Below are 27,771 nucleotides of genomic sequence, written 5' to 3'. Positions count from 1 at the left end.
GTGGAATATGGCATGGTCTCCACGTAGATAGGGGTGTTATGGTGGCATGTGAAATTGGTCATTTGTGGAGTTTTGGAGTTCTGGGATGAGTATTGAAGTGTTGTTTGGGGTATGGCATGTGTTGCATTGGGTCTTTGGTAGAATAGTGTGAAGGGCGGGATGATTCTGTTGCTTTGGGATGTTTTGATGTGGTGTAGGGTTTTAAGTATTGGGAAAGGTGATATATGGGGTGCTGAGGGAAAATGACAGGCTTGCCAGATTCCGAACTTGATCGAGCTCTTCTTGGAATTTCAACAGCTTTTGTTCAAGTTGGGATACATTCTCCTTAGGAACATGAGTACCATGGCCATTAGTAGCCTCTACCCATTCAATTGGATTCTCCTTTCTGACGTTGTTCAAATCTTCCATTTTGCCTTTGTTATTATTTTTGACAGGACTAAGATGAGGAGTGGGTGGAGGGCCCCCGGATCTCATGGAATAGGATTATGTTGCCAGAGTGCATAAACTAACCTTTGGGGAAGGGAATAATAAAAACAAAACAAAGAATAAAACAAAAAGGTAACCAAGTTAGTGAGGATCATAAAAAGGTATTACAGTATTTAAACACATAGTGCATGAATGTAAATCATGTCCTAATTTGGGGACCTCTTTGTGCCCTAGGTGGGCCTATCGACAAATTGATTTGGAGAACTTAGGATTCTAAATGCCTCATTTTATTGATAAAAATAAGACGAATCCGAAATCAACACTAAACAATCAGGAAAAAGTCACTAATGGCCATTGGCCTTATTACATTTATAAAGAGAAAAGATAAACTCCTATCTATTTGGTCCTAGAAGGACCTTCCCCAGATTCGGCATCCTTGGCTCCGTCGAACAGCTTTCCCGGCTCGCGAAGTCCCAGCAATAGGTATGCTCTGGCTAGGTGTCCGTCTTCTGTCCCTTCAGCATTTTGACAATCATTGACCCTTTTGAGAAACTTTCTCTACAATTCCACTATGCCTCGCTCCAAGTATCCTTGTCGCTTGCTGGCACTGACATCCATGTCCTTCCATTCGTCAATCAGCTTCTGGTTGGATTCTTGTATTTTGCAGTGTTTACTTTCTCACTCACGGATCCTTTTGCGCAGCTAGTTGTATTTGACTTGTGCCTCATCCTTTTCGTTTATAATCCTATGTCCTCGAGCAAACCCTGGCTGGCCCAGACCATCATGATTGTCTTCCAACCAACCTGAGTAGAAAGGAGTGCAACTAGCATGATACCTATCTGGCTCGATGGTATCTCTCCCCATTATGATCTTGCAGTTCCATATATGTTGAGCTTGGCACTTGTAAGGGCTATCATCATTCTGGAAGTCAGCCCGGAAATGACTCATCTTGTCGACCCTGGGTATAACCTGCGTCCTACCAGCTTGTCTCATAACTTGGAGAGGGACGTAAGGATAGGTTCCTCTCAAACCAATCAATATCAGGAAAGGTGCATCTCTGGATCGGGCGATGAACTCCTCGGTTGGAAACCACTCAAATATCCATTGAACCTGTTCTTCGGTCAGATTATCAAATAGCTCCAACCATCCTTTGGCATCCTCAGGCTGAGCGAACATATCGGGGATTTAATTCATTCGCTTTGGATGATGGAAAGCGATGTGATCATCCCAGTCCCTTCGCTGAATCTCTTGTCGGTATTCGCCCTTTTGGAGGTATTCCATGAGCCAGAGTTGAAGTAATAAATTGCAGCCTTCGAAGTGCTTTGCTCCTTGTTGACACTTCTCCAAGGCTCGATATATGTCAGCAATGATCATGGGCACGATGCTGAATGGCTGCCCACCGATCCTTTCTATTAAGCTCTTAGTTACCATAGCCATCCTAGTGTGGATTCTTGCTTTCTCTATCGGAAACACGATCAGCCCCAGAAAATAAAACATGAAGACGAAAAACCTTCGATGGATGTGCCCCAAAGATGTGCTGGCAAATTCGTCAGGGTAGGTACGATATGATTTCCTGTGACCGTACCTTTCATACAAATAGTCAAAAGGAATGTAGGATTCCTTCAAACATGTCAATTCTGGATTCTTCTTTAAACCCATCATTTTGAGGAAACCCCTACCTTTATGATTCTCAGGCATCAGCAGACCCGAAATTTCCCATACTAGACCGGCCAATCCTCCTATCCCCTCTAGCAAGCGTGTCATTTCAGTGTCCCTAAAGCGGAATACAACCCTTTCACAATCCCAACACAGTGTGGCACCTTCTATGATCCTGTTATTAGGTTGGATCTCCAGAAGGGATGGTAGATTTCCCATATATTTGCGGACGAGGGTTTGATCACTAGAGTGAAGGTCTTTCCACCAGCTTAGCAGTCTTGGGTGGATGTTGGTGACCATACCGAATCTAGGGACTTCGTACGGCATTTTTTTACAAAACAAAAAGGATAGGCCCTAACCCCCCACTAGACTCGACTATTTAATACCAATAATTAGCATGAACCATTTAGTTCTCCAAATAAATGCACAGAACGTGGTGGTGTCCGTTTGGGTTCAGAAAAACCCGGTGGACTTTGGACATAGGCTATCTTAAAGGATCATTATATGGACAACATAACTGACCCGGTTAGGTTTGACCATGATGTATGCACAATTTAAACAGAGTAAGGTTTCTATAGGGGTTTAGACTAGTACCATTGAGCGGACAACTCAAGGGGGAAGGCACGGAACTGTCCACTGCACCGCTGATCGACTGGTTTTATCACAAATATGCCTTTCCGAATTTAGGGGGGTAAAAATATAGGAAGAGTACAAACACACATTGTAAGTGTTGCTATGGTATTTATTTGGCACGAGTGGAGTATGATGTCGAACATGATTATGCAATAATTAAAACATGTTGACACATATTTGCACGTTAACAAAGTGATAAATACAGCAGTTTCATAATTTAAAGCAATAATGAAGGAAGGAAACAAAGAAGATATGTCAGTTTTGTATCTTTAAAAAGAAATTAAATGCTTAAAGAAATTCAAACAAGTAACTGCACATAAAGGAGGTACAAATTCACAAGAACAAATTGTCGCGCCCCCTTTTTCTAAGGCGAAATAGGGTTCATGACATTTGGGAGGACAACTCGTTCCCTCTTGGGAATTGGGTTTTTTGGGTTAAAGAGTTGCCACCAAATGATTAAAGTGCATTAGTACACTAAAGAAGAGTTCGAGTTGGAAAATCAGAGTTCGGGTAAGGGCTAGAAATTATCTCGAGGGGAAGGTGTTAGGCACCCCCCAAGATCCACTAGTGTGGTTCTCTGCCATGTTACAATTGTGGCTTTGAATAACAAGTAAGCAAATAGAAGTCTCAAGTAGAGGGGGGTTTTCACATAATATTGCAAGCAAATTGAGATTTTGACAAAAGTAAAAAAAGCAGAAATTTTAAAGAAATAGTTTGAGAATAAAATAAACAAATAAAGGAAAAGGGGTCCTAGGTTTACAAATAGTATGGATCAAATCAATGCAATGCCCGGTAATAACTCCTCAAAAGAGGGGCTACACGCGGTATTAGCACACCAGTCATCATGTCCATATCTACCCTTTCCCACCCCGTTAAGGTATTAAAGCGCGGAATAGTATCGTTTCTTATTGCATGCTATTACCCATCCCAATCCTATCAGTCCTAGAGGCATTTGAGACTACTAATCCTAAAGGGGAGGGAGTTGGGGGCTTTTTCAGAGTTTTAAAAGGATAAAAAGTCTAGGCGACAAACAAAACACATAAGCAATTAGGGGGAAAACAAATAGCAGTTAAGGCTCAAACAAGCCTCCTCACTCAGAGGAGCAAATATATAGCATGACTTCAAATATTGGTTATGGTCTGAATTAAAGCGTTAGGACAGGCTGATTTATCACATATTTCTCAGATGAGGTGTCCGAATTAGCCTTGTCTAATTGTAGTTTATCAAAACTGACACAGTTAATTAATCACCTAATGGTTTGCCTAGGTGAGACCAATAGACATGACATCTAACAATACTGATTTTAAAGAAAGGATTACTGGTTTTATAAACAAGGGTTCTGCAGATTGTAAACGGTATTACTACTGATTTTAAAATCAGAGATGGAATAGCGAAACGGATTCAATTGATTACTCCTATAGGCATGCTTTCTAAGCGTTATTGGTTTTTAAACGATTGCAAAAATGCAAGAGTCCTATAGGCATGATATCTAGAATGAAGTTGATTATTATTAAACCTATGATTGTTTGCCCAATGACATGTATATGCAGCAGTGCAGAAAACCTATGATCATGATTTCTATATGCAGAAATGCAGAAATTAGAGACAGGATTTCTATATGCAGAAATGCAGAAACCTAGATACATGATTTCTATATGCAGAAATGCAGAAACCTAGATACAGGATTTCTATATGCAGAAATGCAGAAACCTAGATACAGGATTTCAATATACAGAAACGCAGAACTTATATGCATAATTTCTAAGATGCATAAATTTATAAGTAACCTATAGGCATGTTGTTTATGTGAATGCAGTAATCAGAAAATCCTATAGGCAAGTTATCTACCCGTTTGCATACATTCATCCCATACCTTTCCACTGGCCATCCTCAATAGTCATTACAAATTATTACAGACCCGAATGACTCAAAAAAAGGTAAAAAAAAAATTACATCAGAAGTTCCAGCTACAACCAAACAACCTAATTCAGACTCAAAGTCCAACAATATGAGATAAACCAACTTCCAGGATTGGATTTCCAAAAGCCTTTTTCATACTTGGGATGTGTCAAAGTTCCTAAGAGTAAGTGTAAGTGCATGGGGGGGATCAAGGAAAGCCATGGCAGGCTGGTGGTCATGCCCTACAATTGGGAGTGCTGGCACACCCCTGACCAGCCTGTCAGCCAAAATTGGGAGTTAGGATCTATGGAGGATTAGGTTTGGACCAGAGCAGTAATCTGGATACTGCCAGGCCATGAACCTTAACTCAAACACATAGAAGGGAATAGGGGTAGGGATTCATAACAGAAAACAAATGCAAGGAAAGAACACACATAGTTAACATTAATGATGAACAACAAAGTAAACAGGATTACAGAAAACTATAAATAAACACATAGGGGTGAGGCAGGAAAGCTAAATTAGAACATAGCAGTTTTAGGGAAAACAAACAAGTAAAAGTATTCTTGAAAAGGCCAAGTTGCAAGCAAAAGTTCCAAAAGATCCCAGAAAAGAGCGAAATGTTGTAAGAGTATTGAACTCAAAGCAATAAAGTGTATAAGTAAGTTGAAAGAATTGATCTAAAAGTTTGAGGTATTGAACTCGAAGTGATGTCAAAAGTGCAGAAGGGTAGTCCCTTTTATAGTGCAGAAAACGAGTAAGAAAAGGTAAGGAAATAACTTTGAAATCAGTCACATATGATCTCCCTTCAGTTAAGCGATTTGATTTCAAACCGGTAGAATACAATCGAGGAAAGAAATTTGATTAACTCTTTTCACAGTAGCATAAAAAGGGTAAATACATAGAGTTTATTTAAGGCAAAAGTCCATTGGTACTTGGTTTGTAAAGAAAAAGGAAAGGGAATCAATCAGATAGTTAGTAAAATCAACATTACAGGCTTAGTTCGAATGAACCAAGTCAGGAATATGTAAAGAGGGTTCAATCGAAGAAAAATCAGTGACAATTCGTCAGCTTTATTAAAAGGATTTCAGAATCAATCAATCAGTTGGTAAAAACCTTTTGAAAGAGAAATTTCACATATATAAAGCATACGAATCAAACGAAAGGAATCGTCAGGTTACTCAGAAAAAGAGTCAAACATTGAAAGACTTAGAGTCACAAACAAAAGGGAATCGAGTTTAGTTACAGACTCATAGTGATTCTAAAAGCCTAGGGTCCCAAAGTGGAACCCTAATATCACTTGCCAAAGAAACCCCCAAATCCTAGGGTTTCGAATTTAGTCAGACATAGAGGTGAGAGAGCAGGTCATTGAAAAAGGCTCAGAAGTATCTTCCAAACACTTTATGAGAAACAAACATACATGAGAAAGAACTGATTCAAGGTCATGAGAACATGTTTGAGAAAACTTGGAGTTTAAACAAGTTTAGAAGAAAGAGATGATACGATCTTAAACAAAATCAGGTGAAATATGCATAGCAAGAACACAAACAGAGCTAAATAAAGTGAACAAAATCAAAGAACTCAACCATAAACACGTATAGCAAAGAATAAGGATTAACAACATGGATTAACATGTGAGTACAGGAATAACAATAAAAGTAGAAGAATCTTGCATAATAGAAAGGAAACAAGAGAGCAAACTCAAGCATAGTAGAAAAGAAAGCATATGAGTATAACATAGGTAAACACACATGAAGAAACAATAGAAAGAATCGGAAAGATATTTGAAGAAACTTTTTCAGAAACCCTAAAATTAAAATTGAGCGATTTTTAAGAAGAAATTTGGGGAAAAACCTTTTAAAATGTCAAGTAAAGCCCAGATATATCACAGATCTAAGAAAAAATAGGCGAGTGCAGAACCTCAGATGGCTTAGAGTTTCATAGAAAACCCTAGAAATGAGAAAGGTCTTGAGGAAAGTCAGATCCTGAGTCGAACATACTCATATTGCTTGAACATGCCGAGGTAATGGCCGGAGAAGCCATAGATCTATAGATCCGAGAAGGATCTGAAGAGAGCCATTGAAGTCGGGCTTCAAAACCTTGAATAGTTTAGGTCTGATGGTGAGAAAGGATGAGTACAGACCATCCATGGTCGGAGACGCCATGGATTCCGGTGGAAACATGGTAAGATAAGGTGGGAGACGATTAGGGTTTCGGAGAGGCTCGAGAGGATTTGAGAGACGAAGGGGTTCAAAGTCGGAGTCTCAGGTGAAATGAATTAGGTCAAAGGGGGGTTTAGGAAAAAAAGTAAAGGGTGAATTACGGTCGTTGATCAAAATGATCAACGACCTAGATCAAAGGGGAGTCGGGTGGGTTTTCTTGATCAGGTCAAGGGTCGGGTAATTTGGAGATTGGCTAGTGTAATTTAGGGGAGGAATTGGGTCAGATTGAGGGCCAAAATTGAAAGGTGAAAGGGCTGTAATTGAAATAGAAATGGGCTAAGTGTTAAATAGCCTATTTTCCCTTTTTATTTTATACAAATAGTAATAATAATTTTAAAAGTAAATTAAAAATAATGAGCCAACAAATACTATATAAATATTAATTTAAAAAATACTGGAAATAATTTTATAATTATAAAATGCTACCAATCGTGAAATAGGCTATAATTGCAATTATATGCAATTTAGCTTAAAAATACCAAATAGATTTGTAAAAAATAGACACTAATCACCTTAATTACATTTTTGTGTAAATATGAGAATAAAATAAGTTATTCACCAAAATGATAATCTTGGTAATAATTATTGGATTTTGTACTACTAAAAATAGACAATAAATTGATTTTAAAATCTTAAAAATTAGGAAAAAATACCAAAACTCTTGGGCATGCTTATATATGTATGTAAATGCTATAAAAAAACATAGGGAAAAATTGGGTATCAACAGCTGCATCTCTTTACCCAGGAAGGATGAAAGAGTTGTCGTGTATAGATATGATGGCCAATTTTGACCGAATGAAACGATTTTGAAGAGTTTTGATCGAGCTCTGGTTTCTGAGCTTCCTACATATCCCTGGTATTACAATAATCATGCCATATGTAGTTCGGGATCCATCGGTGGAGTATGCCGATGGAGATTTTCGAAAAGCGGACGTGATGTTCAGGTTGAGAAAGGATGGTCAGAGTCTGATAGGCTGCGGGAACTGGAGCGGGATCGCTCCTGCAGAGACGGCCATTGCTAGCCGGTGTACCTACAAATGAACAATACCAACATATATATATTGTGCATAAATTTAAACGTGATGCAAGTTCCCGTTGGACCGTGGATGCTATCTTTGGACGGTTAGGATGAAGTTCTCGGACCATGATGTCCCGGGCCATGAAGTGTATGATAATGGATTCGCAGGCTATGAAATGATGTTCTCGGGCTATGAGGATGATGCCTCCGAACCATGATGCCTTTGAATAATGATATGCAAAAAATAAAATGGGGTCCTCAGGCCATGGCATGGCGTTCTCGGGCTATGAAAATAGTGCCTCCAACAATGACGCCTTTGGACAATTTGGCGATCTTTCAGCCCATGAAAATGCAGAAGGTGGCGATCTTTTAGCCGATGCAAGACGTAAATAAAGAGTGGCGATATTTCAGCCATGCAAGAGAAATAAGGTGGCGGTATTTCAGCCATGCAGATGGAGGTAGAGCTTAACCTCGGAAGGTAGAAAGGTAGCCTTATGCAATGCAGGAGATGCAGATGGAGGTAGAGCTTCACCTCGGAAGGCAGAAAGGTAGCCTTATGCAATGCAAAAAATGTAGATGGAGACAGAGCTTAGTCTGCGAAGGCAGAAAGGTAGCCTTATGCAATGCAGAAGATGCAGATGGAGGTAGAGCTTAACCTCGGAAGGCAGAAAGGCAGCCTTATGCAATGCAGAAAATGCAGATGGAGACAGAGCTTAGTCTCGAAAGGCAGAAAGGTAGCCTTATGCAATGCAGAAAATACAGATGGAGACAGAGCTTAGTCTCGGAAGGCAAAAAGGTAGCCTTATGCAATGCAGAAAATGCAGATGGACACAGAGCTTAGTCTCCAAAGGCAAAAAGGTAGCCTTATGCAATGCAGAAAATAGAATGCTAATAGTAATGAAATCTCTTAGCTGATAGATGATAGCTGATAGCTGATTGCTATATTGTGGCTGCTGTGGATGTCGTGTACGGATATCAACTGTAAATATGTGATGATTACAAGAGTTGTATTCATGGGAAGTATTAGTGTATAGATATATCTAATGATTTTACGACTTAGTGCCTGCATCCAAAGAAAAATCGTGAGTTTTGTAAAGGGGGGAAGGTTAGTTCGTTTCCCCATGAGCTTCGCTTGTCCTGCTTGGAGTTGTGTATCGTTGGGGTAGTGTTGCAAAACAAAGCAATTTTGATACCAGACATGCATGATTTAGAAAAAATGTAACATAAATACATAATTTAAAATAGTTTTCTTTCGATGAATCGACGAATGCGACACGGTTCAAGACATGGCAACCTCTCTCGCTCTAGAATTTCGAGGGTCCTCCTTAAAATTCTGTCCCAGTTTACTGGGCTGGTGCTTCTGACGACTGCGTGCGATAAATGGTTGAAATCATCTTCGGAATTTTGAGGGTCCTCCTTAAAATTCTGTCCCAATATCCAATAGCGGGGGAAAATGAAAATGTTATTAAATTGTGACCGAACCCATAGGGCTGCCTACGTATCCCCTCTTAAACGGGAATCAAGTCAGGCGTAGTTCAAATTATCATACAGGAAATCATAAGAGTTACACATAGTATCGCTTCACTGCATCTGAATTGATCGGCTTCGGCCAAACTTCACCGTCCATTTCTGCAAGTATGAGGGCTCCTCCGGTTAGAACCCGGTGAAACATGTATGGACCCTGCCAGTTGGGAGAGAACTTCTCTTTGGCTTCATCTTGATGCGGGAAAATGTTCTTTAACACCAGTTGCCCCGGTGTAAACTGTCTCGGCTTGACTTTTTTGTTGAAGGCTCTGGACATTCTGTTCTGATAAAGTTGACCATGGCAAACTACATTCATTCTTTTCCCATCTATAATAGCTAACTTCTCATAGCGACTCCTTACCCATTCTGCATCGTCAAGTTCTGCTTCTTGTATGATTCTCAAGGAGGGAATTTCTACCTCGGCGGGAATGACTGCTTCTGTACCATAAACAAACATATAGGGAGTTTCCCTGGTTGATGTGCGAACTCTGGTGCGGTATCCCAATAAAGCAAATGATAATTTCTCATGCCACTGCTTATGCTTCTCTATCATCTTCCTTAGTATCTTCTTGATATTCTTATTGGCGGCTTCTACAACTCCATTCATCTAAGGTCTGTAAGCTGTAGAATTCTTGTGTTTGATCTTGAAGGTTTCACACATGGCTTTCATTAGGTCGCTTTTGAGATTGGAACCATTATCAGCGATGATTGACTTCGGAATTTTGAACCGACAAACAATACGGTCGCGGACAAAATCTGCTACCACTTTCTTAGTCACTACTTTGTACGATGCTGCTTCAACCCATTTGGTGAAGCATTTTCGGACATACTGGATGCAGTCCGTTTCCATAGTCATCCAAAAATAACCAACTCGGAGTATTTTCTTGGCTAAGACAAAGCCGTTCATATGTGGACCGTAGGTCCCTGCATGAATTTCCTCTAATAGCCTGGATGCTTCCTTTGCGTCGACACACCTTAGTAATCCCAAATCAGGAGTCCTCCTATACAGGATTCCTCCTCTATGAAAGAAGTTGTTAGATAATCTCCGAAGTGTGCGCTTCTGAGTAGGATTTGCGAGTTCTGGATATTCTCCCTTCGTCAAATATTCCTTGATATCATGAAACCAAGGTTTTTCGTCTGCTTCTTCTTCTACATGAGCACAGTAAGATGGCTGATCATAGATCTTTACCGAAATAGGATCAATGAAGTTCTTGTCTGGGTGCTGTACCATGGATGATAGGGTAGCCAATACATCGGCAAATTCATTCTGAACTCTGGGAACATGTTGGAACTCTGTCTTTGTGAACCTCTTCCTCAACTCCTGTACATGATGCAGATGAGGGAGTATCTTGGAGTTCTTGGTTGCCCATTCTTCTCGGACCTGATAAGCAGGTCTGAATCTCCGATCACTAGCAATTCCTAAATGTTCATGTCAATGGCCAGTTTGAGCCCTAAGATGCAGGCTTCGTACACGGCCATGTTGTTGGTGCACGGGAACCTGAGCTTGGCAGACAACGGATAATGCTGGCCAGTTTCTGATACTAGGACTGCTCCTATTCCAACTCCTTTGAAGTTTGCTGCTCCGTCAAAAAACATTCTAAAACCATCATAGGATTCTACAATATCTTCCCCTATGAAAGATACCTCTTCATCAGGAAAATACGTCTTTAGAGGCTCGTATTCTCCATCCACGGGATTTTCAGCAAGATGATCTGCCAGTGCTTGTCCTTTGATTGACTTCTAAGTCACGTAAACAATTTCGAATTCACTCAGCAGGATTTGCCACTTGGCTAGCTTGCCAGTGGGCATTGCCTTCTGAAAGATGTACTTCAAAGGATCCATTCTTGATATGAGATAAGTAGTATAGGCACAAAAATAGTGCCTCAACTTCTGAGCTACCCAAGTCAGAGCACAACAGGTGTGTTACAATAGAGAATACCGAGCCTCGTACGGGGTGAACTTCTTGCTTAGATAGTAGATGGCCTGCTCCATTCTTCCCGTTTCATCATGCTACCCTATAACACAATCTAAAGATCCATCCAATACTGCAAGGTAGAGTAATAGAGGTCTACCCTACTCGGGTAGGACCAAAACTGGCGAGGTTGACAGGTATTCCTTGATTCTATCAAAGGCTTTCTGACAATCATCAGTCCATTTGGTAGCAGTGTCCTTCTTCAACATCTTAAGGATTGGCTCACAAATGACAGTGGATTGAGCTATGAACCGGCTGATGTAGTTAAGTCTTCCCAAGAAACTCATAACCTCTTTCTTGTTCTTCGGTGGTGGAAATTCTTGGATGGTTTGGATCTTTGACGGATCCAGTTCTATTCCTCGGCGACTCATAATGAACCCAAGTAGTTTTCCGGTAGGAACCCCGAATGCACACTTGGCGGGATTCAGCTTCAAGTTGTACCTTCTTAGTTTGTTGAAGAACTTCCTCAGATCTTCCATTTGGTTAGTAGCTCTCTTGGATTTGATGATGATGTCGTCTACATACACCTCAATCTCTTTGTGTATAATGTCATGGAAAATAGTATTCATGGCCCTCATGTAGGTGGCCCCAACATTCTTTAATCCAAATGGTATCATCTTCTAACAATACATCCCCCACGGTGTAATGAAAGTCCTTTTCTCCGCGTCTTCCTCATCCATCCATATCTGATGATACCCAGCAAAACAATCAACGAACGACTGCAGTTCATGCTTGGCGTAGTTGTCAATTAGAATGTGTATGTTCGGCAAGGGGAAGTCATCTTTCGGACTTAACGATTAAGATCCCGGTAGTCGACACAGACTCTAACCTTCCCGTCCTTCTTCGGCACTGGAACAATATTGGCTAACCATATTGGATACTCTACTACCCTAAGAACATTGGCTTTGACTTTCTTGGTGACTTCTTCCTTGATTTTCAAACTCATGTCAGGTTTGAACATCCTGAGCTTCTGTTTTACTGGTGGACATGTCGGATCGGTTGGCAGTTTGTGAGCTACAATAGATGTACTGAGACCAGTCATGTAATCATAAGACCAGACGAATATGTCCTCATATTCCTTTAGAAATTCCGTGTACTCTTTCTTTTCTGATGGTGACAGATGAACAATAATGCGTGTTTCTTTGACATTTTCTGCATCTCCCAGGTTGACAATCTCAGTTTCGTCCAGGTTAGACTTAGGTTTGTTCTCAAAATCCTCAACCTCTTTAACAACCTCTTCTAGTTTATTATCTTCTTCTTAGTCTATATCCGTCTGTTGTGTTGTCTCATTGCATGTCACAATCGTCGGTTCATCAAGATAAGTAATAGTAATGCTGTGTAAATAAAGTAAACGATAAAAAATAATAAGAGCAAGATTTATAAGAAACTAAAATGATTTGATAAATTTCATAGTTGTTTTGAACATTGGAGCTCTTATTTCAATATTAAAAATGCGAAAAGAAAGTCAACTAGCGAAAAATAAAGATAATGCATGGTGCTTTGTTCAGCCTTGCTACCCCGAAGCATTCCGGGCCCTGGTGGTTCTAATAGACCAATTGTTGAGGCATGCTCCTCGGCTCACAGCTTGTATAGAAGGACCTTCCTCCCCTTCCTCCTCGAAAATGACACAACAGTCCATATTATCATCTTCCAAAAACAAATTCCTTATCACTGCTAGTGCTTCCTCTTCTTCCGACCCATATATGACATAGGTTGGCTGGAAGGTCTGCTCTAAGCGAGGTATCGAATACTCCAATGGGTAATAGGGACTGCGCCATGGTGGCGACCAGTGGTTGAACTCCTCCCAAGTGTATTCATAACCCAAACCAAAAGTGGTACCGTGTTTCTTCAACTTGATAGGCTTAGATATTCCTTGGAGATTCTTGCCAAGTCCCTTGCCAGGTTCGTATCCACACCAATTCAGTATACTTTCAATTTTATTATCCCACCATTTATCCTTGTCCACGGCGTTGACTCACTCAATGTGATGGTAGGTTTCTCCACATATCTTCCTTCTTCCTCTGATTGCTGGGAAGGTCTGGCGACTGTATATGGGATTGCTACCATCACCGTGAATAATTATCTCTTGGTGATTCCACTTGAATTTCACTGCTTGATGCTACAGCCCCAGCGGCATAGATCCAGGGCCGTCCTAATAGCAAGTTGTAAGATGTTGGGACGTCTACCACTTGAAAATTAATGTCGAACCAAGTCGGTCCCATTTGCAGACACAAACTTATTTCCCCAATAGTGGAACTTTGGGATCCATCGAAAGCTTTGACAGTGATGGCTCCATCCTTGATCTCATGCAGGCTCTTTCCCAATGTTCTGAGAGTCACCAATGGACAATTATGGAGGCTGGACCCTCTGTCAATCAGGATTTTAGTGATGAAATAATCTTCGCACTACATAGTGATGTGCAATGCCTTGTTGTGGCTTAGCCCTTCAGGTGGCAGCTCATCTTTGTGGAAAGTGATTTTGTGACTCTCCAATACTTGCCCTACCATGTTTGCCATTTCTTCTCCAGTTATATTGCTGGCACATATGCCTTGCTTAGCACCTTTAATAAGGCATTCTTATGTGCGTCAGAGCTTTGTAGCAGAGCCAAGATAGTGATCTGGGCTGGCATTTTGTTCAACTGATCAATGATCGAATACTCTTTGGTTTGTATCTTCCTCTAGAGATCATCAGGCCTAGTTTTAGTGATGGTTGGTCGTCCAGAAGTCTCCTTATTGGACTCAGCTAGATGTTTTGGAGTATTAACCCTACCGGTTCTTGTCATACCCTGTGTTGCAATTGCTTTTCCAGATTTGGTTTTCCCTTTCCTTATCATCTCGGCGGTGTAATCCTAAGGTATGGCCTTTGGGTGGAATGGTGTTACGACTGTCATGGCCACTGGAATGGGCACCCTTACTTTGGGAGGTAATACAGCAACCTCAAATGGTACAGGTTCCTTTGGGGACCCAAATTCGACCTCAATCGGCCCTGGCGTCTTTGCAGAAAAAGGTTCTTCGAACTCAAGTGGTAAGGACATGTTCACTTCGGCGTCTCCAGAAGGTTGCATCTGGACCACAATCAGGTTAAGGGTGATTGTTGTTTACTTTGGCTCGTCACCTTCAGCGATCAATCCAATTGACCCTTTGGGGTCCCAATCATCTTATATCTTAATCATGTGAACACCTCCACCATTGTGGTCTGGTAGAGGATTGTTATGGACATTCGGATTAGGATCCTTTTCCACAATGATCTTGTAGTAAATTAAAGTTTGGATCTTATCCTTTAAAGAGCGATACTCATCAATGGTATTCCCCTTCATGTCGTAATGGTATGCACAGGTTTTGTTTGGGTTGACCTATTGGAAGGGGTTTTCGGGGTTTATGGCAGGGATAGGGGTGACGTAACTAGCAGCTTTGAGCCTTTCATACAGCTGGTCGATAGGTTTAGCAATGGCGGTATACTGTTTGAGGGGTCTGCGATCGAAGTTTGGTCGGGGTCTAGGGAAATTTTGGCGAGGGGGAGGTGATCGATAGTGGGCTTGTTGGGTGTTTTAGACTTGGTATATGGGTGTGGGTTGAGAGTATCTGGGTGAAGTGGGCTAATATGTGGGAGGTGAAGATGATTGGTAAGTAGGCGGTGGAGCTTGGTAAGAGGGCAAGAGTGCTTGGTAATTTGGGGTAGGCTGATATGTGAGTGGGGGTAATGGGTAGGTTTGGTATTTGATTGGGGACTTTGTTCTCTGTGAAACCATCACGACACTCACATCCCTTTTCTTGGACGTGCCACCAGACTGTAGAGGCTTGTTGGTGGCCTGTAATGTTTCAAAGTTTGTGACCATGCCATTTTTAATACCTTCCTCGATCATTTCCCCTAGCTTAATGATGTCGGAAAATTTTTGGCCTTCAATCAACATCAACCTCTCATACTATTGTGGGTCTTGAGCCCGGACGAAAAACTTATTCATTTGTTCTTCTTCTAAAGTCGGCCTTACCTTAGCAGCTTCTGATCTCCAACTAGTAGCATACTCGCGGAATGTCTTTGTAGGTTTCTTTTTTTAAGTTCTGGATGTAGAACACATCTAGCGCATTCTCCGTGTTGAATCTGAATCTGTCCAAGAAATCAGACGCCATACTTACCCAATTCAACCACTTCTTCGGGTCTTGGCTAATGTACCAAGATAGAGCATCCCCTTTCAGGCTTCTCATAAAGAGCTTCATGCGAATCTTTTTATCCTTCCCTACTCTGACCAGCTTGTCGCAGTAGGTCATCAAATGGACTCTGGGATCCCCTGTGCCATCAAACATCTCGAACTTGGGAGGTTTGTACCCCTCGGGCAGTTCGACATCTGGCTGAATGAAAAGGTCTTCGTAATTCAATCCCTTGATCCCCTTGCTTCCTTCAATACCCTGAACTTGGCTAGTCAACTTCTTGAGTTCTACGACCAGATTCCTGATAAGAGACTCTTTGTCATCAGACTCAGGTGTGCTTGAAATAGGTTGAGTATAGTGTGGTATGGTTTCCACATAGATGGGGGTGTTGTGTAGATGATCATTTGTGGAGTTTAGTGGTTAAGGGATGAGCAGTGGGGTGTTGTTTGAAGTGTTGCATGTGTTGTAGTGGTGATGGGGAGCGGGTTGGTTTTGTGGTTTTGGGATGTTTTGTGGAGGTGTGGGGTTTTGAGTGTTGGGAAAGTTGACATATGGGGTGGTGATGGAAAACGACAAGCTTGACAAGTTCCGAACTTTGTCCAGTTTTTCCTGAAATTTCAATAACTTTTGCTCGAGCTGGGAGGCACTTTCCTTGGAAACCTAAATACCCTAAGGAACCTCTACCCTTTCAACTGAGTTCTCCTTTCTGATGTTGCTCAAATCTTCCATTTTTCTCTTGTTCTTGTTTCTGATAGGACTCGGATGAGGAGGAGGAGGAGGCCCATTAGATCTTGTAGATTATGATGACGATGCCAGAGTGCACAAACTAACCTTTGGGGAGTGGAATAAAACAAAAAGAAAATAAAAACAAAGGTAGCAAGTTAGTGCGGGATGTAAGAAAAAGAAGTTGGAATATTTAAACTCATAGTGCGAGAATATAATTCGTGTCCTAATTTGGGAGCCTCGTTGTTCCCGAGGTAGGCCTAGCGACAAGTTGATTTGGAGAACTTATAATGCTAAATTCCTAATTTTATTGATAAAAATAAGACGAATCCCAAAACGACACTAAAAATAGCAGAAAATATAATGTCACTAATGGCCATTGGCCTTATTACATTCTTAAAGCAAAAGAAAAGAATCCTAGCTACTTGGTCCCAGAAGGACCTTCTTCAGGTTGAATGTTTTCGTTGATCAGATCCTCCAACTCGCGCAGATTTTCTAGTAAAAATGCCTTCGCCAGGCATTCTCCTTTGCCTTCCTCAGCATTTTGACAGTCGGTGACTCTTTTCCTCACTTTCCCTTCCAACTCCAACAGACTGTATTCCAGATATTCCAGCTTCTCACTAGCCCTGGTGACTCTCTCTTTCCATTCGTTGATTTAGTTACTTGATAGGAGTTTCCTCCACCAAGTCAGCAAGAGCGAGGGTATGTTGACCATACCAAAGTCGGGAACTTTGTCATTCATTTCTGCAAAACAAAAGGGTGAGGCCATACTTCTGACAGATTCGGCTATTAAATATCAACAATTAGCATGAGTAGCATTTAGTTCTCCAAATAAATGCATAGACATGGTAGTGTCCGTTTGGGTTTCAAGGAAACCTAGTGGACTTTGGATAAGGCTATCTTAAAGAATCATTATGCGGACATCATAACTGGCTCAACTAGGTTTGATAGTGATTCATGCACAATTGAACAGAGTAAGGTTTCTATGGATATTAGACCGGTACCCTTGAGCGGACAACTCAAGAGGGAAAGGCACGGAACCATCGACTGCACCGTTGATCGACTGGTTTTACCGCAAATATGCCTTTTCCAAATTTAGGGGTGATAATATTGGAAGGGCGCAACAACTCATTATAATCGTTGCTATGGTATTTTGTTTGGCACGAGTGGAATATGATGTTGAATATGCAATTACAAGAATGAAACAAGTTGTCACGTATTTTCACAATAATTGCTCATAATTACAATGGCATTGAAGGAAGGCGGTAAAAGAAACCATTAAAGAAAAGAAACAAAGAGCCAAGTCAGTTTCATAGCAGAAAAGAGGTAACGACATTAAATAAAGGTAATAAAGAAGTAGTGAAGTCACAAGTAACATAAGATGGTAAAAACCTAAAGAAGTCCCCAGCGGAGTCGCCATGTTGTCGCGCCCCCTTTTTCTAAGGCGAAATTGGGTTCATGACATTTGGTAGGACAACTCGTTCCTTCTTGGGAATTGGGTTTTTTGGGTTGAAGAGTCGACACCTAATGATTAAAGTGCATTAGGACACTAAAGAAGAGTTTGAGTTGGAAAACCAGAGTTCGGGTAAGGGTTAGAAATTATCTCGAGGGGAAGGTGTTAGGCACCCCCCAAGATCCACTAGTGTGGTTCCCGGCCATGTTAGAATTGTGACTTTGAATAAAAAGTAAGCAAATAGAAGTCTCAAGTAGAGGGGGGTTTTCACATAATATTGCAAGCAAGTTGAGAGTTTGACGAAAGTAAAGAAAGCAGAAATTTTAAAGAAATAGTTTGAGAATAAAATAAACAAATAAAGGAAAGGGGGTCCTAGGTTTACAAATAGTATGGATCAGATCAATGCAATACCCGGTAATCACTCCTCAAAAGAGGGGCTACACGTGGTATTAGCGCACGGTCATCATATCCATATCTATCCTTCCCACGCCGTTAAGGTATTAAAGCGCATAATAGTATCGTTTCTTATTGCATGCTATTACTCGTCCCAATCCTATCAGTCCCGGAGGCATTTGAGACTACTAATCCTAAAAGGGAGGGAGTTGGGGATTTTCATAGTTTTAAAAGGATAAAAAGTCTAGGTGACAAACAAAACACATAAGCAACTAGGGGAAAAACAAATAGCAGTTAAGGCTCAAACAAGCCTCTTCACTCAGAGGAGCAAATATATAGCATGACTTCAAATACTGGTTATGGTCTGAATTAATGCGTTAGGACAGGCTGATTTATCACATATTTCTCAGATAAGGAGTCTGAATTAGCCTTGTCTGATTGTAGTTTATCAAAACCGACACAGTTAATTAATCACCTAATGGTTTGCCTAGGTGAGACCTATAGGCATGACATCTAACAATACTGATTTTAAAGAAAGGATTACTGGTTTTATAAACAAGAGTTCTGCAGATTGTAAACGATACTACTACTGATTTTAAACTCAGAGATAGAATAGTGAAACTGATTCAATTGATTACTCCTATAGGAATGATTTCTAAGCGTTATTGGTTTTTAAACGATTGCAAAAATGCAAGAGTCCTATGGGCATGATATCTAGAATGAAGTTGATTATTATTAAACCTATGATTGTTTGCCTAATGACATGTATATGCAGATTGCAGAAAACCTATGATCATGATTTCTATATGCAGAAATGCAGAAACCTAGATACAAGATTTCTATATGCAGAAATGCAGAGACCTAGATACAGGATTTCTATAAGGAGAAACGCAGAACTAATAGGAATAATTTCTAAGATGCAAAAATTTATAAGTAACCTATAGGCATGCTGTTTATGTGAATGTAGGAATCAGAAAATCCTATAGGCAAGTTATCTACCCCTTTGCATACATTCATCCCATCCCTTTCCACTAGCCTTCCCCAATAGTCATTACAAATTATTACAGACCCGAATGACTAAAAAAAAGTAAAAAAATTACATCAGAACATCCAGCTACAACAAAACAGCCTAATTCAGACTCAAAGTCCAACAATATAAGATAAACCAACTTCCAGGATCACATTTCCAAAAGCCTTTCTCATACTTGGGATGTGTCAAAGTTCCTAAGAGTAAGTGTAAGTGCATAGGGGGGGATCAGGGAAAGCCATGGCAGGATGGCGGTCATGCCCTGCAATTGGGAGTGCTGGCATACCCCTGACCAGCCTGTCAGCGAAAATTGGGAGTTAGGATCCATTGAGGATCAAGTTTGGACCTGGACAGTAATTTGGATACTGCCAGGACATGAACCTTAACTCAAACACATAGAAATGAATATGGGTAAGGATTCATAACAGAAAATAGATGCAAGGAAAGAGCACACATAGTTAACATTAATCATGAACAACAAAGTAAACAGGATTGCAGAAAACTGTAAATTTTACATAGGGGTAAGGCAGGAAAGCTAAATTAGAACATAGCAGTTTCAGGGAAAACAAACAAGTAAAAGTAGTCTTGAAAAGGCCAAGTTGCAAGCAAAAGTTCCAAAAGATCCCAGAAAAGAGCAGAATGTTGTAAGAGTATTGAACTCAAAGTATTAAAGTGCGTAAGTAAGTTGAAAGTATTGATCTAAAAGTTCGAGATATTGAACTCTAAGTGGTGTCAAAAGTGCAGAAGGGTAGTCCATTTTATAGTGCAGAAAATGAGTAAGAAAAGGTAAGGAAATAACTTTGAAATCAGTCTCATATGATCTCCCTTCAGTTAAGGGATTTGATTTCAAATGGGTAGAATACAATTGAGGAAAGAAATCTGATTAAAATCTTTTCACAGTATCATAAAAAGGGTAAATACATAGAGTTTATTTAAGGCAAAAGTCCATTGGTACTTGGTTTGTAAAGGAAAAGGAAAGGGAATCAATCAGATAGCCAGTAAAATCAACATTACAGGCTTAGTTCGACTGAACCAAGTCAGGAATAGGTAAAGAGGGTTCAATCGAAGAATAATCAGTGACAATTCGTCAGCTTTATTAAAAGGATTTTAGAATCAATCAATCAGTTGGTGAAAACCTTTTGAAAGAGAAATTTCACATATATAAAACATACCAATCAAACGAAAGGAATCGTCAGGTTACTCAAAAAAGAGTCTAACATTGAAAGCCTTAGAGTCACAAACAAAAGGAAATCGAGTTCAGTTACAGACTCATAGTGAGTCCGAAAGACTAGGGTCGCAAAGTGGAACCCTAATATCACTTGCCAAAGAAACCCCCAAATCCTAGGGTTTCGAATTGAGTCAGACATAGAGGTGAGAGAGCATGTCATTGAAAGAGGCTCAAAAGTCTCTTCCAAAGAGTTTATGAGAAACAAACATACATGATAGAAAGAACTGATTCAAGGTCATGAGAACATGTTTGAGAAAACTCGGAGTTTAAACAAGTTTAGAAGAAAGAGATGATACGAGCTTAAACAAAAGCAAGTGAAATATGCATAGCAAGAACAAAAATAGAGCTAAATAAAGTGAACAAAATTAAAGAACTCAACCATAAATACGTATAGCAAATAATAAGGATTAACAACAGGGATTAACATGTGAGTACAGGAATAACAACAAAAGTAGAAGAATCTTGCATAATAGAAAGGAAACAAGAGAGCAAACTCAAGCATAGTAGAAAAGAAAGCATACGAGTATAACATAGGTAAACACACATGAAGAAAGAACATAAAGAATTAGAAAGATATTTGAAGAAACTTTTTCAGAAACCCTAAATTTGAAATTGAGCGATTTTGAAAAAGAAATTTGGGGAAAACCTTTTAAAATGTCAAGTAAAGCCCAGACATATCACAAATCTAAGAAAAAATAGGCGAGTACAGAACCTCAGACAGCTTAGAGTTGCAGAGAAAACCCTAGAAATGAGAAAGGTCTTGAGGAAAGTCAGATCCTGAGTCGAAAAGTATCATATTGCTTGAACATGCCGAGGTAATGGCCGGAGAAGACATAGATCTACAGATTTGAGAAGGATCTGCAGAGAGCCATTGAAGTCGGGCTTCAAAACCTTGAATAGTTTAGGTCTGATGGTGAGAAAGGATGAGTACAAACCATCCATGGCCGGAGACGCCATGGATTCCGGTGGAAACATGGTGAGATAAGGTGGGAGACGATTAGGGTTTCGGAGAGGCTCGAGAGGATTTGAGAGACGAAGGGGTTCAAAGGCGGCGTCTCAGGTGAAATGAATTAGGTCAAAGGGGGGTTTGGGAAAAAAAAGGAAAGGGTGAATTACGGCCGTTGATCAAAATGATCAACGACCTGGATCAAAGGGGAGCCGGATGGGTTTTTTAATCGGGTCAGGGGTCGGGTAATTTGGGGATTGGGATGGTTTAATTTCGGGGCGGAATTGGGTCAAATTGAGGGCCAAAATTGAAAGGTGAAAGGGCTGTAATTGAAATAGAAATGGGCTAAGTGTTAAATAGTCTATTTTCCCTTTTTATTTTATAAATATAGTAATAATAATTTTAAAAGTAAATTAAAAATACTGAGCCAACAAATACTATATAAATATTAATTTAAAAATACTGAAAATAATTTTATAATTATAAAATGCTACTAATCGTGAAATAGGCTATAATTGCAATTACATGCAATTTAGCTTTAAAATACCAAATAGATTTGTAAAAAATATACAAAATCACCTTAATTATATTTTGGTGTAAATATGAGAATAAAATAAGTTATTCACCAAAATGATAATCTTGGGAATAATTATTGGATTTTGTACTACTAAAAATAGACAATAAATTGATTTTAAAATCTTAAAAATTAGGAAAAAATACCAAAACTCTTGGGCATGCTTATATATGTATGTACATGATATTTTGAAAGTATTTTGTATATAAAAATACATAGGAAAAAATTGGGTATCAACACAATCTGAAATGGTAAAAGCCTAAAGATCCCCAGCGGAGTCGTCATGTTGTCGCGCACCCTTTTTTCCCTCTTTGCATCAGAAAATCAGGTTATAACATTTTTTGGGGTGTAGGACAACTCATTCCTTTTGGGAACTGGGTTTTGCATTTGAAGAGTCGCCACCTAATGAGTTAAGGTGCATTAGGACACCTATAACATTCATTTCTAAGTTTGTTTGATAACCAGAGATAGGGTAAGGGCTTGAAATTATCCTAAGGGGAAGGTGTTAGGCACTCCTCAGGATCCACTAGTGTGGTTCTCGGCCAGACAGTTTTGTGAATTTGTACAATTAGCAAATAGACAAGTATAGGCTCAAGTAGTAAGGTATTTAGGTTTAAACATATAAGGGTTTGAAAACAATCAAAAGGCGAATTTTGAAAGGGAGCTGCATTTTTTATAAATACTTGAAAATATAAAAGAGAGAGGAGTCCTAGGTTTATTTATAATATGGATCACATCAATGTGATACCCGATATGACACTCCTCAGGAGAGGGGATACACGTGGTATTAGCGCACCGATCATCATATCCATATCTACCCTTCCCACCCCGTTAAGGTATTAAAGCGCGGATTGTTCTCGACCTCTATTACATGCTATTACCCGTCCCATTCCAATCAGTCCCGGAGGAATTTAGGACTACTATTCATATAAGAGGGAGGATTTTAGGCTGATTCTTAGGTTTTTTTAAAGGTAAAAAGACTAAGGCGACATTCAAAACATGTAGGACTGCATATTAGGGGAAACATGTAAGCAACTAAGAGGCTCATATATACCTCCTCAAGTAAAGCACATTAATAGCACAACTCAAACACATTTAGGGTCTGAATTTAAAGTACTAAGGCAAGGGGAATTTTAATTGTTGAAGAAGACCAGTTTATTACATAACTTAGATAAGAAGTCCGAATCAGGTCTGCTTGATGGTTGTAGCAGTTACTAACTAACAAAGGTGGATTCAGTTTTTATTGTTATCACCTAAGGCTTGCCTAAGTGTGTTGGTGATATCCTATAAGAATGATGTCTATTACTGATTCAGAATGTAGAAAAGTAGTGACTGTTTTAAAACGAGCGATTTGAGATCCTATAGGAATGCTTTCTAAATAGTATTAATAAAAGGAGAACGAGTTGTTTAAAACTAGTTCACAACAGTATGAGTCAAACTGATTTTAAATTAGACTGGTTTCAGATCCTATAGGCATGATCTCTATTATTGCAGATTTTTTAATTCCTATAGACATGATATCTAGAAGAACATGAAACGAAGCAAGCAGGATTTACTTGAAATTCCTACAGGCATGATTTCTATGAGAAATACTGATTTTAACCTTATGAACATGATGTCTAATTATAGTCGTTTAGATACTATAGGCATGGTGTCTAAGTGTGGTAATAAAACATGCAGAATTTAAAACAGGTCCTATAGGCATGTTATCTAAATGCAGAATTAAAACATGCAGAATTTAAATAAACGGATCCTATAGGCATGTTCTCTACCCTTCTAATAGTTAAACATGCATAATTACCCATCTACTTTCCACTAGACAACCCCAATATTTGTAACAAATTATTACAGACCAAATACTGAATTACATCAAAAAAAATGTAAAATAAGAAGTTACAACTATAGGAATGAGGAACTTAATCAAACACGTACACACCTAACAAACAGTTTCAGAACTCGAATGAGACCACAAAAGGAACTAGGGTTTTAACATGCTGAAACAGATAGAAGAACGACATGAGCAAAACTTAGCAAAATCAAAAACACGTTAAAATAAGAGATCTTTGAAAAGCAAAATTTAAAGGAAAATCCTAATCGGAGAAGATGAAGGGTCGTTTTTGTCGCACCTCCTTTTTTCCGCGCCCGCGGGGCGCGTAGGGAGTTTTCTTCAATTAAAGGACAGTCGAAACGGGATTTGTTTCAGAGTCGCCACCTGGGAATTTTAAGGCGTCCCAAGTCACCGGTTTTAATCCCTGAATCGAGGAGAATATGACTTTGTTTGTTATTCTGCGAACCAGAAATCCTGAGTAAGGAATTCTGTTAACTCGGGAGAAGGTGTTAGGCATTCCCAAATTCCGTGGTTCTAGCACGGTCGCTTAACCATTTTTATATTTGGCTTAATTATCTTGATTTACTAAATACCCTTTTTCTTGTTACCTGATTTTATTACCGCTTTTGTTTAGATTGTTTACAATTATATAAACGAATCACGCGTACGTATATTCATATTATGTACCTTTTATAATTGTAGAGAATCGTGCCACGCATACGTGTACACAAAAAGGTTGATAATATTTTTTATATTTTTATTATAAAAAAAACCATACGTTCAAAATTAAAAATACAATTAAGAACATCGTCGCCCTTGTATGATTAAACAATGAACTGCACATCTCGGGTTTTTAGGAAATTAATTTGCTATTCTCCGAAAAATCCCTTTTATTAAATATTCGCTCGAAGTTGCGCGAACGCATAATCCGAATTGCTTTTAGAAATATAATCAGGTTACGCGAACGTATCCCTAATCACAAAAATATTCCTGATGGTAGTATAAATTTGTTTACAAATTGTTTATTACATCCATATTATTTTTATGTGAAAATCATGAGAAATCCCCATTTGAGATGCCCTTAAATTCTTTGAAAAGAATTCACAATTTATTAAATGTTGACCGCTGATTATATTTTTACGTGTGAATTATATTCTTCCGAGCCATTCAAATTTTAGGAGTAAAAATAAACAAAGTGTGATTAATACTACCATTTTTCTCGTAAATCCAATATATGTATACCCAAAAAGTGAATTGCATATGAAACTAAAAAATTGATTTATGAAAGGAAGAGATGTTTTCGAAGAATTTTCATTATTTTATTTATAACGAATGCTATATTACATTCTTAAAATTGTTACAATTTATAAGCCTAATCTCCTTCCACATCACTTGTTCTTAATCCGATATGCATGATTATTTTAGTTAATTCTGCTTATGATTGAGTTTGGGATATACCTAATCGAAACGATATTATTCTCAACCTATGCGAACTATTAGCAAACACTAACTTTACACGTAAAAAAAATTGTTGACTTATTGTTTACATTATTTTTTAAAGAAATAAGGTGATTGCATTCAAATAACTAAGCCATTTGTTATTAAGAAAAGAACTAATCTACCTGTTGTCTTTAATAAGACGATATCATATATAACATGAATATACCCCTACACCATTCACCATATTCCAATATTGTGAACCTAACGGATTTTATCAATGCATCTTTCGACTATTGATTATAAACATAACCATTATTACGCCATATATGAACAAAATGCAACCAACATCATCTAGCCTTAAACCACAACCAAATAATTAACAGAATATGCTAACAATGTATTTTCTTGACATTTCCATACTATTCTGTACCTAACTAACAATGTCACAAGACTTAATTAATGGCCAACTTTATGCCATGTTCCCTATCTTGACAATTCAGATATAACTATACTAATGAGATTTCGAAATGGATAACATTATTACAAAGCTTTTATACGAATTTCAAATTAAGATAATTAACTTATAGCCATCGTGTCGAACTCACTACTAGTTGACCAATATGAAACAAAGCTGAAATTTAAACTAACGAACTTAAATGTATAGAAGACAGAATTACAATTCGATCTTCATTTATTTGTCATGTTGGAAGCTTTGCATGACATGAGTTTACAGATATGTACCTGGAAATGAAGGTAGAAGAAGTAAATTTCAGCAGTGACAACAGTAACAAAATCAGCAGAAAATGCCAGTATTTCCACAGATTTGAGCAACAATACAGAACCCGAGAACCCAGACACAACGTAGAATGACTCTTTAAGAAATTTCAGACTTTAAACTCAACAATGGGATTTGAACAAATCCAGACAGATAAAACACAGTATTTCTGATTTTTCAAGACTTAGGAGAAGGCAAACTGACAATTTCAATCTCAGAAATTCAACCTTAACACTAGCTTCTATTGTAGAAATCTGTTTTTTCCTGCTTCTGATTTTTCTTTCTTTATTTCTGTTTTCTTTCTTTTTCTTGAATCAGATTTCTATTTCTGCTTCTGTGTGTTTTTTCCTCTCTTAATTTTTGTCCAGATTTTCTCTCTGTCTCTCTCTGTGTATATGTATTTCTGTGTGTATTAAAATCTCAGTGCCTTTTTTTCAGTCCCAATCCCCTCTATCTTATACAGGTCTGCCCCTTTTCCTTTCAGTGCTGCCTGTACCCCTTTCTTCTTTTAAAAACCAGAAAATCATATCCAAAATCTGCTTTTAACTACTTTAAATCCCATTAAGTGAACTTTTCCTGATTTCCAGCATTCCCATTAACCTTTGTTTCCCATTACTTCATTAAATAATAGTCATTATCAAACCACTATCAATACACTACTATTATCACATTACCCTAATGTTTCTATCCCAGAAATACCCTTGAAAACCTACTATTATTACTGCCCTTAAAACAAAAAAAATCAGAATCTGATACAAAACAGATTTTATAATCTGTTCAGGCTTAATTATCTTTCTGATTTAAACAACTATAACCAATCCTATTAACAAACAATTCTGTCTTTACAGATTATGCTAAACAGGGAAATGCAATAGCTAATGTACAAAGGCTAAATTCAGATTGAACACTGAACTTGCATACAAACATATTAACAATTTCAACAGAACAAAATTTGAATCGAAATTGAAGTTGGCATGAAAGCAGGGGCATTGTCAGTTTTGAAACTAACTGCCCAGAAATCAATACACAAATGATTGACAAACTTTCTGACTTATTAAACAAGAAGCAACTAATTGGGAAGAACTAATTAACTGACTTCAACAAAATGACAATAATCAATCCAAAAAAGATAAATAGGGTATTACAATCAGCATTAATGGCAATAAGAATTTACAAAACAACTAATCGACGAACTTAATCGAGTCGATTACACATATTATAAACAATCATAACCAACAGAAACAATGATATAATTCTGATCAACTAATCGGGTATGAGGCAGAATCACAGAATTAATCTAAACAAATATGAAAAATTACACAGACAAAATAGGCAATAATATATGTAGTAAACAAAAAGAAAAATAGGAAAAATACCTCGGAATCTTTAAATTATACGGACCCAAGCTTGACTTGGATTTGGACCGTTTTGAAATCAAACAGACCTTAGTCGAAGTATTTTCAACTGAAAATACTTTGACTAAGGTCGATTAGACCCCAATCTCCTATTTAATTTGGACAGAATCCAAAAATTTGGTGTTTCTAGGGTTCTTAAAGGTTCGATTTGGGTCTCAACCATTTCTGGTCAGATTCGAGGGGAACCAAAGATGACACAAGGGTGAGGGAGGCCTAGGGGTCATTTGGTGTCAGTTTGGAACGAAACTGGGTGAGTTCATGTTTGGCTCGAACCTTCAAAAGACGATTCGAAGAGCTCTGAGGTGATTCGAGCCAAACAAACACCAGATCCATAGCTAGGGTAGTTAGGGGAAGCTACGGTGTTAATTTGGAAGTCATCGGAAAGGGTCGAGTTTTCAGACCAACCATCGATTTAAGATTCGAAGAGTTGGGGCCTGATTCGAAGGAAACTAATACTAGATCTGTGAAGAGGGG

This window comes from Nicotiana tabacum, chromosome 11, assembly GCF_000715075.1.
Source record: "Nicotiana tabacum cultivar K326 chromosome 11, ASM71507v2, whole genome shotgun sequence".
Classification (NCBI taxonomy): Eukaryota; Viridiplantae; Streptophyta; class Magnoliopsida; order Solanales; family Solanaceae; genus Nicotiana; species Nicotiana tabacum.
This window is presented reverse-complemented; position numbering follows the sequence as displayed.